The sequence below is a fragment of the Musca autumnalis genome, unplaced genomic scaffold (genome assembly GCF_047663935.1).
Source record: "Musca autumnalis isolate F117 unplaced genomic scaffold, ASM4766393v1 scaffold_2, whole genome shotgun sequence".
Classification (NCBI taxonomy): Eukaryota; Metazoa; Arthropoda; class Insecta; order Diptera; family Muscidae; genus Musca; species Musca autumnalis.
Genome location: NW_027411755.1, coordinates 269,774,348 through 269,788,286, shown reverse-complemented (window position 1 = coordinate 269,788,286; position 13,939 = coordinate 269,774,348).

Sequence of the window (13,939 nt, the reverse complement as noted above, 5' to 3'; positions counted from 1 at the left end):
TCCGGACAAGGACAACATGGTAATCCGGACACAGGTATTGTCGAGATTTTTCTAATCGATAAACCGAACATCACTAATTTTATACACTTGAGAAAATTTTACTTATATACATATTTCATTACAGTTAAAAAAGTAGTTTTATTCGCCTTCAACGAGTGATTTAAGCATAGAACAGAAGCATATCGGACAGTTCGATAATTCAGACATTGCCGAAAAATGTGGTGTCCAGATTATCGAGATTGTACTGTACAACGCTTATACGTATTTCTTATTTATACGTATAGTTTATGTTCAGTGTATTTTTGTGAAAAATCCCTCACTTTTTACTTCACTAAATTGGAAATCTTCGATATTTGATACATGTCACACCACTCAAGTTGAAGACGAATATTGCTTGCATTTATTTTGTAAAGATTTCTTATTGAAATTCAGAAGTGTAAATTGGGGACACTGTCTAATAAATGCGACAAAGGCTTCAGTACATTTTTAGCAGAGCTAATTCTCTTTGATTACGAAAAGTAAATTATGTTTTCTCACCTTAGGGAAGATCATCGACAATTTATGGTTGTAGATGTGAAGATTCTTTTTTAAAAGAAATCATGAGAAATGTCACAACTTTCTGAGAACCTTCTCAAAAGGATCTGATAAATTATAACAAGAGCACTTTGAAGCATGTGACGAGCGAGTACAGAAGTTCACGTATGTATGTTGGAAGCGACATAGCCCACAATGGCAGAGCAAAACAGAATAAGTAAAGCCCTCTAGTAGCTTACATAATTGCGGAATGTGTGAAATTCGAATTGTTACAGAGCCAAAAATTAGAAACTTTAAGACCTGTGAACAATTATGGACAAAGACAAATATGGAATAAATAGATATTAAAATCCATATTGATTGGCTACACCTTTCGCAAAGCACCACAAGAAATATACACCGTGTATCAGTAAAGAACCAACAAGGAAGCAGAGAATGAGGTAGACCAGAAGCAAACTTTATGTTGAATAGTCATGAAAGATCCTACAACAACACTGCAGAACTGAATGAAATAGCTACAACCGTCCGAGGTGGAGATAAATGATAGACAATCTGTGCTCTCATAGAGGCATCTAGGCAATAAAGATACATCGTCCTATATAGAATGAAGTTTTGTCCCCACAAGTCGAACTAAGAATAGATTTCCAACTCATCTGATTCTTAAGTTTGTGCATCCGATTTTGGATACCACGCTTCTGGACTAATCGGTCACTTTTTTACTCCCTTCACCTCTCTTCACCTTCACCCACTTCGTCTATGACCCATTTCCATACGCCCTAACGAACACAATTGTTGTAAGTCGATACGTGTAATCATGTCAATATCCTTATGCATATACATATAATTCCTACAAAAATGGACTTTGGTTTGAATTTATTTGTATAAAGAACAAAAAATAGATAAAAAATGTCGAATATTTACATCGCACCCTACCTTTCCATTGAAGTGTCTTTTAACTGCTGCATTTGTCATTATTGGTAAATGTGTCGATGTGGCAAAACAGTTCGTTGGAAGCTGTCAATTAAACAAACTTGTTGCCAATTTAATGGAAATTGTAAAGAAATATATACACTCACACGGAGATGAAGAAAAACATGAATTCCCGTCTAGAGATTAAAGTGCTTGGAGCCCACAACGTCAGCAACATCGTCATACTCATCACCATAATCATTATCGTCGTCAGCGTCAACATCAGCAGCTCCTTTGTTTTGAGAATTGCAGGCTCAAAAGATGTACACGACAGCCATTGTTGCCAGTGAACGCCTTTTGCTGAAATATTCCTTGTTAGCGGACTCCTCTCTCACTCTTGCTATATACCTTGCTGTGATTGTTTGCCTTTTTTTGTTTTGTGAAAATTTGTGAGACCTGGCTGGAGTGGCATTGAGTTGAGACCACTTTAATGTAAAGTACTCTTTGCGCATGGAGATTTTGCAAAGAGACGGATATGGCAAACTAACCACTCGTTAGTTGGGTGAACACGCCTCACAAAATACACTTTCTGGCCAAAATGGCTGCTTCGATTTCCTGCGTCTCATGCCTACCTTTGCAGAGTTGAGATATTTCAGTTTGAGCCACTTGAAAGTGAGCCAACTTGCTGGTGTTTGGCCGTAAAACAAGTTTTGTTGATTTTCTTTTATTTTATTTTCGCATTAAGTGATGGAATGAACGGAAAATCGGAACATTTATTAGATTTCCACAAGAAGGTAGACAGACAACAGAAAACAAATCAAACTGTATATGAATTTTTGTGGAAATATTCACAAAAGTGACACTCAATTAAAAATTATTTCACACGTGATTAATTAAATCCAACGGCCATTTTGGCACAAACGAAGAAGTAGCCTGCAACAATTTATTGTGAAAATTCACACATATTGTTGAATGTAGTCACCTAGATTTTGCTCGCGCCTCGTCTCGTCTCGCATTAAATTAAATTGTTTGTTTTTCATCGTTTATTCGGAAGCCTTTGATAATGTTCATGTTCAGTCCCATTTCGATGGATACGTTTGCAAATCATCGCACGAATGAGTTCATAAATTGTCTCTATAAATTTGTGTGAATGACGAAATAAATGTTATGCACTCAGAACCGTGTACAGACAGACACACATACGCAGGCATGTATATGTATATGAAAATATATTTACATACATGTTCACATATTTTTGTCATATAAATATAGCAATGTGACTATTGGTCGTGTGAGTGACGACATTTACTTAATGAATATAAAACAACAACAATAGTAAAACGACACAAAATAATGTGCCAATTTGAAAAGACAACAACGCAATGACAGCCCATCCAGAGACCGGACTATCAACATGCAATTACTGCAAATAAGTGCAATAGCCTCCCACACACACACATACACACACAATAAACAGCAAAAGTTTACAGTACATTTCTGAGTAATTATAACCATAATTTTAACGATAAATTGGCTCTTTTAGAACGAACATCTGCCTACACAAAATCTCTTCTGCAATAAATATTATGAAAATATAAAATATTCACATTAATCGCCAATGTAAGTGGTTCAAAAATTTATTGATATTATCCTTTAATTCACGTCAATACTGTTCGCAAATTGGCAATAACACAAGACAAACCTTGAGTGTTCTCTTTTCGTGTTATGTAACTTATTACCAGGATGCTTGGTATTCCAGATTACTTAAGGTTTAATGGCGATACCAAGGCAGCTATTATAGTTTTGACATAAATTTCCATATTGCGATCAAGTATGTCTTCTAAGGATGCTATTCTTATTAAAAAACTGAAATTATAGGTTTTTTGGATAACATCAATAACAAATTTCACTTCCAAAGCTTAGAAAGTATTTGTCGAAATCAACTGCAAATTTAATCGAGCATTCGTTTCACAACAAAATATACAAATCAATAGAACTTTATTATATGCCCACTTCTTTTAACGTCTATAAATATGCTTCGATAGGAAAATCTAATAATCGTCTCCCGAATTGTAATGGCATAACTAAACATAATCTTTGACACAACAGTTAGAACCTTCTCTGTCAAAGAGCACTATGCCATATCTACTCGCATGACTAACTTTTAAGCTCCTCCTAAAATTTCTATTCATATTTTATAATCGTAGCAGTCTATAAGCCCAACCTTGCATCCCCTTCTCTAAGGTTAAACAAATATTTGGTTTATGGATGTCTGCGTTGAAAATGAGGATCAGGAAAATACGACACAATGATAGTAAAAGCGACCGATTTGGTCCAAACTTTGGATCTCTAAATATTGTAGAAACTTTGTGTATTTTCAAAATTGGGCCCTATCTGTCCAATCCTTGTGGTACCACTGGATTACCCAACTATACAAATATGGTTATAAATTATGTGTTCCGAGTAAATAAATGTAGATTTAAGCCGTTCATTCGTAATTTCAGTATTTCATCCACCGAGGTGCAACTTGAGAAAATATTTTTTAACATATAGCTAACTACAAATCGCAGCCTTGTCTTATATCATGACATATGTATGGCGCAACTTTCACCATTGCTGTGACGTCTTTCCCAATTCCTCATATTTATACCCTCAGCATTTATGCTAACGAGGGTATATGAGTAAAGGACAAAAACATTTAGATTCCATGATGAAGCCAAGGTTTGCACTATTATAACACGTGAACTATCGTAGTTTACCAGTAACCAGTAGTAACTGGATCCAATTAACCCTTCGTTGGACACCTGAGTCTGGCCAGGCCTTTTTCATTTTATTTTGCATTTTAAACTGGGTTACAATTAAGCTATAGGCCTGAGATTTCAGGTAGCTTCATGAAATTTTCTTACATTTTCACCGAAAGAAATATGATGTCAAAAGGATCACCAGAAAAGGGGCTACAAGGATTTTTTGACATACATATCACATTCGTAACACATGAGTCTGGCCAGACCCCACCTATTTTTGAAACAGTTTTGCTTCAAAATTATTTCCCATTTAAAAGGACCCAAAATTTGTTTGAACGTCTTCCATATCTTCCGCATTATATTACTGGGTATTCGGGAAGTGATTACAGTATTACATTTTTTTCAACTAGCTCACAAAATAAATTCGAAAGAATATTTTATCTTACAGAATACGCACATACACAATTTTTTTAATTTTTAAGATGCATAAACAGCTTGAATTTTTTTAGAACATGTTACAAACAAGAATTTTTTAATTCGTTCTTATTTTCCGCGAAAATTACAACTTTTCACTAAAGTCATGGGTCCTCAGTACTCATATAGCAAGCAGTAAACCAACTATTGACACGTTTGATCAATATAATGAGTAGCTCTTTTTAAGATCTGCCGATTCGGTCCAAAATTTTGGCTTCGTAATATTTGGTCTAAACTTAGTATAAGTTCTAAGATAAGACATATCGGTTCACTCCTTTAAGTACCTCTCTCACAAAAGTTCAAAAATGTTCGGAAAAATTGTGCGCACGATAACTCTTGAAGACAGTGACCGATTGGTCCATACTTTACACATCCTAATATATCTAATATGCTTTTTCTTATAGCTTTACATCATGAAGGTATAGCAATCAACAACCAATGTAAATTTCATTACTAATGAATTAAATTTAGGTTATCTTTCAACTAAGGGCAGTAGATTTGCTACTCATAATAATAGATACACTTCAGATATAATCTCTTCGATTCGAGCTTAGTTGACGTTGACATTAGAAAGACAACAGTCGCTCTTCTTCCATAAATAAATGTAAATAAAATATTCTGTGTTACATTTGTATTTTATAATTTGTAATAATAAAATTGTGTTTTTAATAATAGATCCCTGAGGATGATTGTCGAAGACAATTGAAATATTGGAAATAAAATTTAATCAACCAAAATAAAACAACAATCTTTTTAATGACCTTCAGCCAAACTATCGCCAAACAAAAGTAATATTCAACAGGTCAACAATAATCAAAAACAACATAATCTGAAATAATAAACTTTTATTAATTTACATGAGAAATACTGTTGAAAATAACTCAATGGTGTAGTAGCTAGTATTTTTGAATCTTACCCCTACAACTTTCCTAACAAAATTGGGAATACAGGACCTTACTTCTTAACTTATGTTCCCATTCTGGTGGGAAATAATATTAAATGTAATAAAAACAAGTAAAAAAGTATCAGTCGGCTTTGCCGACAGAGATATACCCTCAGCCTGTGTGGATTAAAATACTTTTTTTCCTCAAAAAAAAAAAAAAAAAAAAACGTATGTATTTAGTGGGGTTTTCAAAATTTTATAGGGCGTATAAACTGACAAAAATATGGATAGCATTAAAGCTCCAAAATTTGCGGGGATATCGATACATATCGCCGTAAAAAGGACCTCTAGGAACACCTTTGGTAAAAATGTCCAAGGGAAGCTCGAACAGACTCTTAACCATGCAAAACTGTTGAACATTTGTGTGGGTCGTACCCCATGAATTGGCCAGATAGGGCCCAATTTTGAACATAAACTAAGTTTCGACGATATTTAGAGATCCAAAGTTTGGACCAAATCGATTTTCAAATTTTTGTGGGGGAGGTACCGGAAATAGTTGACCTATAAGCACCACCTTCGAATTTCATCTAATATTCGAAAAAATATTACGATACCCAAATTGTGGACGAACGCAGTATTCGGTTCGAGCTGGCCAGTCACTACATATGGTGCCATAGGGATTTTGTACAACTTTCGACCTGTTTTCTCAAGAAGTATGGACTTGCATCTGAAAAAAACTGTTGGTGTCGTAATTGAGGTAGCGAACGCATGTTGCTTTAACATAAATCAACGTGATTCGAGAGAATGTCTTAAAGTGAACTTATCCGAAATATTGTGTGGGAGGTGTACGAAGAAGTGGACAAATATAGTCCATATTCAAACCTAATCTATATCTGGTAGCTATATTAGGATATGTAAAGTATAGACCAAATCGGTCATTTTGAACTTTTTTGGGGGAGGCCACATTTTGGACCGAATCGGCAGATCCGTACGAGAGTTATCTTGCGCACCAGGGGGGTTTTACACCTTTCAGGCTATTTTCTCATGAAGTATGAACTTGCCCCTGATGAAACTTGTACCGTCGCATGAGGGCAGTGAATTTAAGTTGCTACATCAAAAATCAAAGCGTTTCGAGAGAAGGTCCTTAACTGAACTTTTCCGAAATTTTGTGTGGAAGGTACCAGAAGGAGTGAACCGATTGAGTCCATATTGGAACCTCATCTAAGTCTGGTAGAAAATTCACGATATGCAAAGTATGGACCAAATCGGTTACTCCCTTCAAGAGTTATTGTGCGTCCAAATTTTCCGAACATATTCAAACTTTTTTGGGGGAGGTACCGGAAGGAGTGGACCGATATAACCCATCTTCGAACTTAAACTAAGTTTGGACAAAATATAACGAAAGCTTGATCCGTTCGAGAGTTGTCGTGCGCACCAGCCAGCCAGACAGACAGACGGACATGGCTAAATCGACTCCAAATTGTCTGAAACACATTTCGTCATACTTGGAGTCTAAAACCATTATTTCGATGAGGCACATTTTGCCGTATGAAAGTGTATATACCCTCGTTAGCATAAATGCCGAGAGTATAATAATAGGAATCCAAATGCGAAAAGATAAACAATTTGACAAATTTTAGGTAAAAAGAATTGAGCGTTGGAGTACTGGCCAGTAATCTACTGGATCAGAAAATTACCGGCCAGTACTCCAACGATGCAAAATATGCATCCTTTGCACCTATTTCCACTCTGAAATTATTGTTAATTAATAAAACTTTCATTTAAAATGGTTCCTGTCGGGTTTATGCTACTTTCTTAGGGAAAAGGATGTGGAGTCCTTAGAGGATTCAACAGTTGAAAGACTATCTGCATTTAATTCATTCTTAATGAAACTTACGTTGGTTGTTGATTGCTATACCTTTATGACGTAGAGGTATAAGAAAAAGCATATTCTCAATTTCTTCCAATAAATATAACCGTTATATTGAACTTTCAAGAAAAATGTACATGGTGTATCTATTATTTTGAGCAGGTGTGTATACCGATGCTGTTCGTTGTAATCCTGTTTACAGCGATATTATGTTTTCTGTGACTCCCAAAATAAGATTCACTTCCATAATGAACTATGTCGTTCCATTCCTTTAAGTACCTCCTCCGCAACACATTCGATCTGTAAGTAGATGAAAGTTTCAATTCACATAAGCTGAGGGTATATATACACTAGCGGTCATCTGAATAGGTTTGATTTTTTTTTTCTTGTTATATGTTAAGGTATCTTCTGAAGTGTTCGTATTGTAGATCCATACTATTTAGTTTTTGAGAGTCCTATACTATGCCAACATTCCCAAGAAAAAACTTGACGCTGTTGCCATATTTTCGGAAAATATCGAATCAAATGTTCGAAAATTGGTCTGGAAGAATGTTTCTTCGACGACAATAAAGTAGAAAATTGTAATTCAAATTTAACTCAAAGGGGCATGATACCGCCGACTTTTATAGTGCTTTATAACCTCAGTAGTCCATTCTTTTGTACTTATTCGTGTTTGTTTTATGACTTGTGAACAGAAAAAAACTTTTTGTCCTGACTATATAGGTATTACAGCACTATAAAAGTCGGCGATAACATGCCCCTTTGAGTTAAAATTGAATTACAATTTTCTACTTTATTGTCGTCGAAGAAACATTCTTCCAGACCAATTTTCGAACATTTATGATACATATGGTGGATTTGTGAGCACGATAATACTTAAATTTGTACTGCAAGGATAGTTAAAAAATGAAACTTGAACTAAAATACCAACTATTTTCAATGACCTTTCTAATTTATCGAACCTAATAATATGGCTACACTTGGTATTTGCTTTTAGACAATTTCCGAAGCTCAGAAGAGATCCAGCGAAACAAAAAGTCATTTAAAGCAAGTTTATAAACCGTTTTTGTTTGAATTATTCTTGATTTTATCTGAAAGTTCTTGGTAGCTTTTCCATGTTGAGAATTGAACCGACGTTTCAAATAAAGCCGGTAAAATTTGTTGTAGGATTTATCAGGATGTTCCATTTTACTAAACTAAACCAAAAAACTGCGCAATATTTGAATGGGTAGTACAATTTTTCAATTTTATTTGATTCAAACCTATTCTGATGATCGCAAAAATTGGACCCTTTCTTGTACATTTTTTATTATAAATGGGATATTTTCCGAAAATATGGCAACACCGTCAAGTTTTTTCTTGGGAATGTTGGCATAGTATAGGACTCTCGAAAACTAATTAGTATGGATCTACAATACGAACACATCAGAAGATACCTTAACATATAAAAAAAAAATCAAACCTATTCAGATGACCGCTAGTGTATATCTCTGTCGGTAATCCCTACTGACACTTTTTTACTTGTTATTTTATAGCAGTAATATCGTCTTAGTACTTTTCAAGTACATACATCCTGAGAAATGTAAATATTATCATATGTGAACGTGGCATTACATTTTTAATAAAGGTCATACCACTCAAACTTTGCTCCAAGACCCTCCCGTTCTGCCAAATTGTCCGTGATTGTCTATTTTATTCACAGATACTTAATATAACAAGAGTTTTTCACTATCTGCACCCTGAGGAGTACGAATAGTTTATATATTTTATTTGTTTTCTTTTTTAGCTTGCTTGCTTGCTCTATTAACGTCACTGTGCGAAGTCATAAATTTCTAAGCCAATATCACTATGCCATTTTTTAAACTGGAAGACAAAAAAAATTTGAATAAAAATAGCCCAAACATAACATTGAAAGCGATTTCTTCACTCTTCACTTATTTCTAAATCTTAGTCCAACCAGCACCTCTGATATGCCTGATGAGTCGATAAACCGAGTGAATCGATTGTTGCATATTTGGAACTTGGAAATTAAAGATGTTTGCAAGTTCTGGAACAGAGCATAATCATTTCAAATGCCCACATTTTGTCGCAATTAAACAACAAGTTTTTGCATATAATTATGCATAATCGATTATGAAAGTTTGGATATCCCTAGCTTCACTCGAAAGGGAAGAATATCGAATTACATGTTGTCCGATGAATATTATATACCTCAATTATTCAAATGTTTATCATCGATTCAGTAATATAAAATCGAATTGAATATCTCACAACCGTACAAGTAAGAAAATATAATCAATCATTTCCACATCTTAGCACCAAAGTCGTACATCGATTCATTCATCTTCCGATTGTGTCTATTTATAAAATTATTTTCTCACGGTGTTTCATTATGTAGCCCTAAGATCGCAAATGATCATATGGAACCAAACTTTTGGCAAACACTTGTCAGTCAGATATCCGAGGATACTAACGATATTATTTTGTAACAGATTTGGTTAATAATGTGGCGTGGATTTATCTTTGGATCATGGAACCTAAATACATGTGTATGTGTTGGTGTAACCACATGATTTATGGTTGCATACTTGGTCAAACATTTTATTTGATTAAGCCAGCAAAATTCCCACAGTGGACGTTTAGTAGCTACCTTGTAACTTCTTTAATAAGGGATTGTAGTAGTAACGCTTTTGCCGATTCACGAAAACCAAACCTTGTAATTAAAATTCTGCTTTAAGGTTCACAAGTGTTTGGAAAGAGTTCGTTTTGGTTTTACGCTTTTAATAAAAATATTAAAATTAGTACATGATAATTATTCTCCATTACGGTGAGCTTATTTTGCACAAAATGTTTATGTGTCGGTACGTTTATATTTTTCGACACTAATTACGGGTTTTATGATGAAAAATAAAAAAGAAAAAATAAGTTACCAAAACGTTACCTTCGGGGAACCTGTAACCCCTATAGGGCGCGTCCCCAGGTGGCGGATAGGGGAATGCTTCCCAGATATGGGTGGTAGGACGGAAATCAAATACGTCCCGCGGACCAACAGGTTGCTGCGTCTGTCCTTAAGTAAAGCGGCAGCAAACAGCGTCTGAACTCCATGAGGAGCGGCTGAAAACTAGATGGAAAACTGTAAACCCTTCAGAAGGCAACGGGAAACCCCTGGAGTACTATCCCATGAAAATCATGCAATTTATGAATATAAATAATGAACGGCCCTCAGTCTCCGGCCAAACGAGGGTGCTAAGAATCCCCGGAGGTAAAACAAAAAATAACCTGAATATTGGTACCTGGAACGTACGAAGCCTATATGAATCTGGAAAATTAGCTAACACCATTAATGAGATGAATAAACTGAATATTGATATACTTGGAGTTTGCGAAACATGGTGGCCTGATAATGGAGAATTTGCATCTCAAAATGTCAAAATATTTTACTCAGGAAACCTGAATAGAACTCATAGAAACGGAGTAGGTGTCATTTTAAAAAACCACATAGCACAATGCGTAACAGGATTTGTACCAAAATCTGACAGAGCAATGCTTATAAAGTTAGAAACAAAACCCTTAAAACTAAATATTATACAAGTATATGCGCCCACTGCAGACAAGAGCAAAGAAGAAGTGGAAGATTTTTACGAAGATGTAAAATACCTAATAAATATGACAAAACCCCATGATATAACTATCATCCAAGGAGACTTTAATGCCAAAGTTGGACAAGATATTGTACCAGGCATAACAGGCAAATTTGGACTAGGCGAGAGAAATGATAGAGGTGACAGACTTATTCAATTCTGTCAAGAATATGGACTGAAAATTACAAATACAATGTTCTGCTTGCCAAAAAGAAGATTGTATACGTGGAAATCCCCTCAGGACAAACCAACAAATATAATACGGAACCAGATAGATTATATTTTGATCAATAAACGCTATTCTTCATGTGTAATGAAGACATCCACATATCCAGGGGCAGATGTTCCATCGGATCATATCCTGTTAATGACAAAAATAAGAGCAAAATTGAAGAGAAACGCAAAGAGAATAACACGTGGAAAACTCAATACTGGAAAACTGGAGGAACCAAGGGTAAGGACAAGAATGAAGGAGATCATTGATCAAGAATTTAGAAAAATTGAAGCTGCAGATAGTGAACAGATGTGGAACTCTGTTAAAAATACGCTAAAATCCATAGCGGACAATAATCTAGGAATCACAACAAAACCACAAAAGAATGAATGGATGACAAAGGAGATACTAGATCTGATGGAGGAACGTCGAAGACATAAAAATCGAAACTACGAATTATATTACGAATTAAATAGAGAAATACAATCCGCAATCAGAATTGCGAAAAATAATCTCATAAACAGGCAATGCCAGGAGATTGAAAGATTGCAACAATTAAATGACGATTTCAATCTTCACAAAAAGATCAAAGAAATGGCAGGTGTATACCGCAAATCAATACCTAAATTTCTATACAATAAAGAAAATGAACCTATTTTTGATATATCAGAAAAGATGATAATATGGAAGGAGTACATAAAGCTCCTTTTTGCCGACCAGAACCGATCAACATATGTGATGATGACGAATGAACCGCCAGAAGGAACATCTATAACCAAACAAGAAATTGAGTCAGCAGTAAAATCCTTAAAACTTAAAAAAGCATGTGGTCCTGATGAGATTCCATCGGAAATATTGAAGTTAATAGACGGAGATAACATTAATATCCTGAACAAGCTATTTAATTACATATATGAGACCGGGGAATACCCAAATGACTGGCTGAGATCAAAGTTTATAACTATACCAAAGAAAACACAGCCGAAACACTGCAGTGACTACAGACTTATCAGTCTAATGAGCCATGCATTGAAGATTTTCCTAAAAATAATTCATGGGCGAATATATGAGAAGTGTGAAAAAGTTATGGGTGCTTCCCAATTTGGTTTTAAGGAAGGCATGGGAACCCGCGAAGCTCTTTCTTCCCTACAAATCCTAGTTGAAAAATGCAAAGCTGTTCAAAAAGATGTATATATATGCTTTATTGATTACGAAAAGGCTTTCGATACAGTACAGCACGACAAGTTAATAGAGATTCTTACGTCCATTGGTATCGGGCAGAATGAAATTCGATGTATAAAAAGCTTGTATTGGCATCAGACTGCACATGTCGACGTAAACGGAGAATGCACGGAAGACATAGTAATATCAAAAGGTGTCAGACAAGGATGTATATTATCCCCCTTATTGTTCAATGTATACTCCGAAAGAATATTCCAAGAATCTATCAATGATGTCAAAAAAGGAATACTGGTAAATGGTACTTTTCTCAACAATATTAGATATGCCGACGACACAACCATACTAGCCGATAGCATTGCAGGGCTGCAATACCTACTTACTAGACTAACAACGCACAGTGAAAGATATGGTCTAAAGATAAATATTAAAAAGACTAAGTACATGGTTATTTCCAAAGAAAATATGAGTAATCAAACACAATTAAAAATTAAAGATATGGACGTGGAAAGAGTACATAGCTTTAAATACCTCGGCGTCACAATAAATGACAAGTGGAACATTTCAAATGAAATAAGAAGCAGAATCGAAATGGCGAGAGAAGCTTTTGTAAAATACAAGAAAATTTTTTTAAGTCATGATATTACTATAAAGTCAAAACTAAGATATCTGAAAACATATGTATGGTCTGTTTTGCTATATGGAGTCGAAATGTGGACCCTGAAGGCAGTTGACATGAAAAAACTTGAAGCTTTCGAGATGTGGACTTACAGGCGAATTCTAAAAATACCATGGACCAAGTTTGTAACGAACAATGAAGTACTGCGAAGAATACACCAAGAAAAAGAGCTTATACGTACAATAAAGAAACGAAAAACAGCATATCTTGGACACATCATGCGAAACAGCAAATACAAACTACTCCAAAACATCATCCGATGCAGAATAGAAGGCAGACAGTCCAGGGGAAGAAAAGAGAAGTCTTGGATTAACAATATTCAGGAATGGACCGGCATAAATGATGCCTCAACTCTACTCAGCAGGTGCAGAAATCGACAATCTTTTGCTGAAATAATAAACAACTTATAAATACATATAATCACTTAATATAATGTAATATATTTTATGTAATTGCAGTGATCGCCATAAATTCGTAAAACGAATAGGCAAATAAAGAAGAAGAAAACGAAACCATCAACTGAATGGACAGCTGACAGGGAGGGTAAATATTAGTCTGGACCAATTAGGTACTTTGCAAGTACTATACACATATTTACCCGTGTAGTTACTAAATTCAACTTTTGGAGAACTGTACGCTGTCTGATAGTTTGATTCTATTTAAATTTCCCCTTAAGAGACGGATTTTTGTGCCGCTGTGGTAGGAATTGAATTCGAATTCATTGCAATTTCTCTGTTGTTTCAAGCATCTCTAAGACTGTGCCATTAGTAAACCAGAAGTTTCAAAAATTCAGTGTCTACCCAGCAAACCAA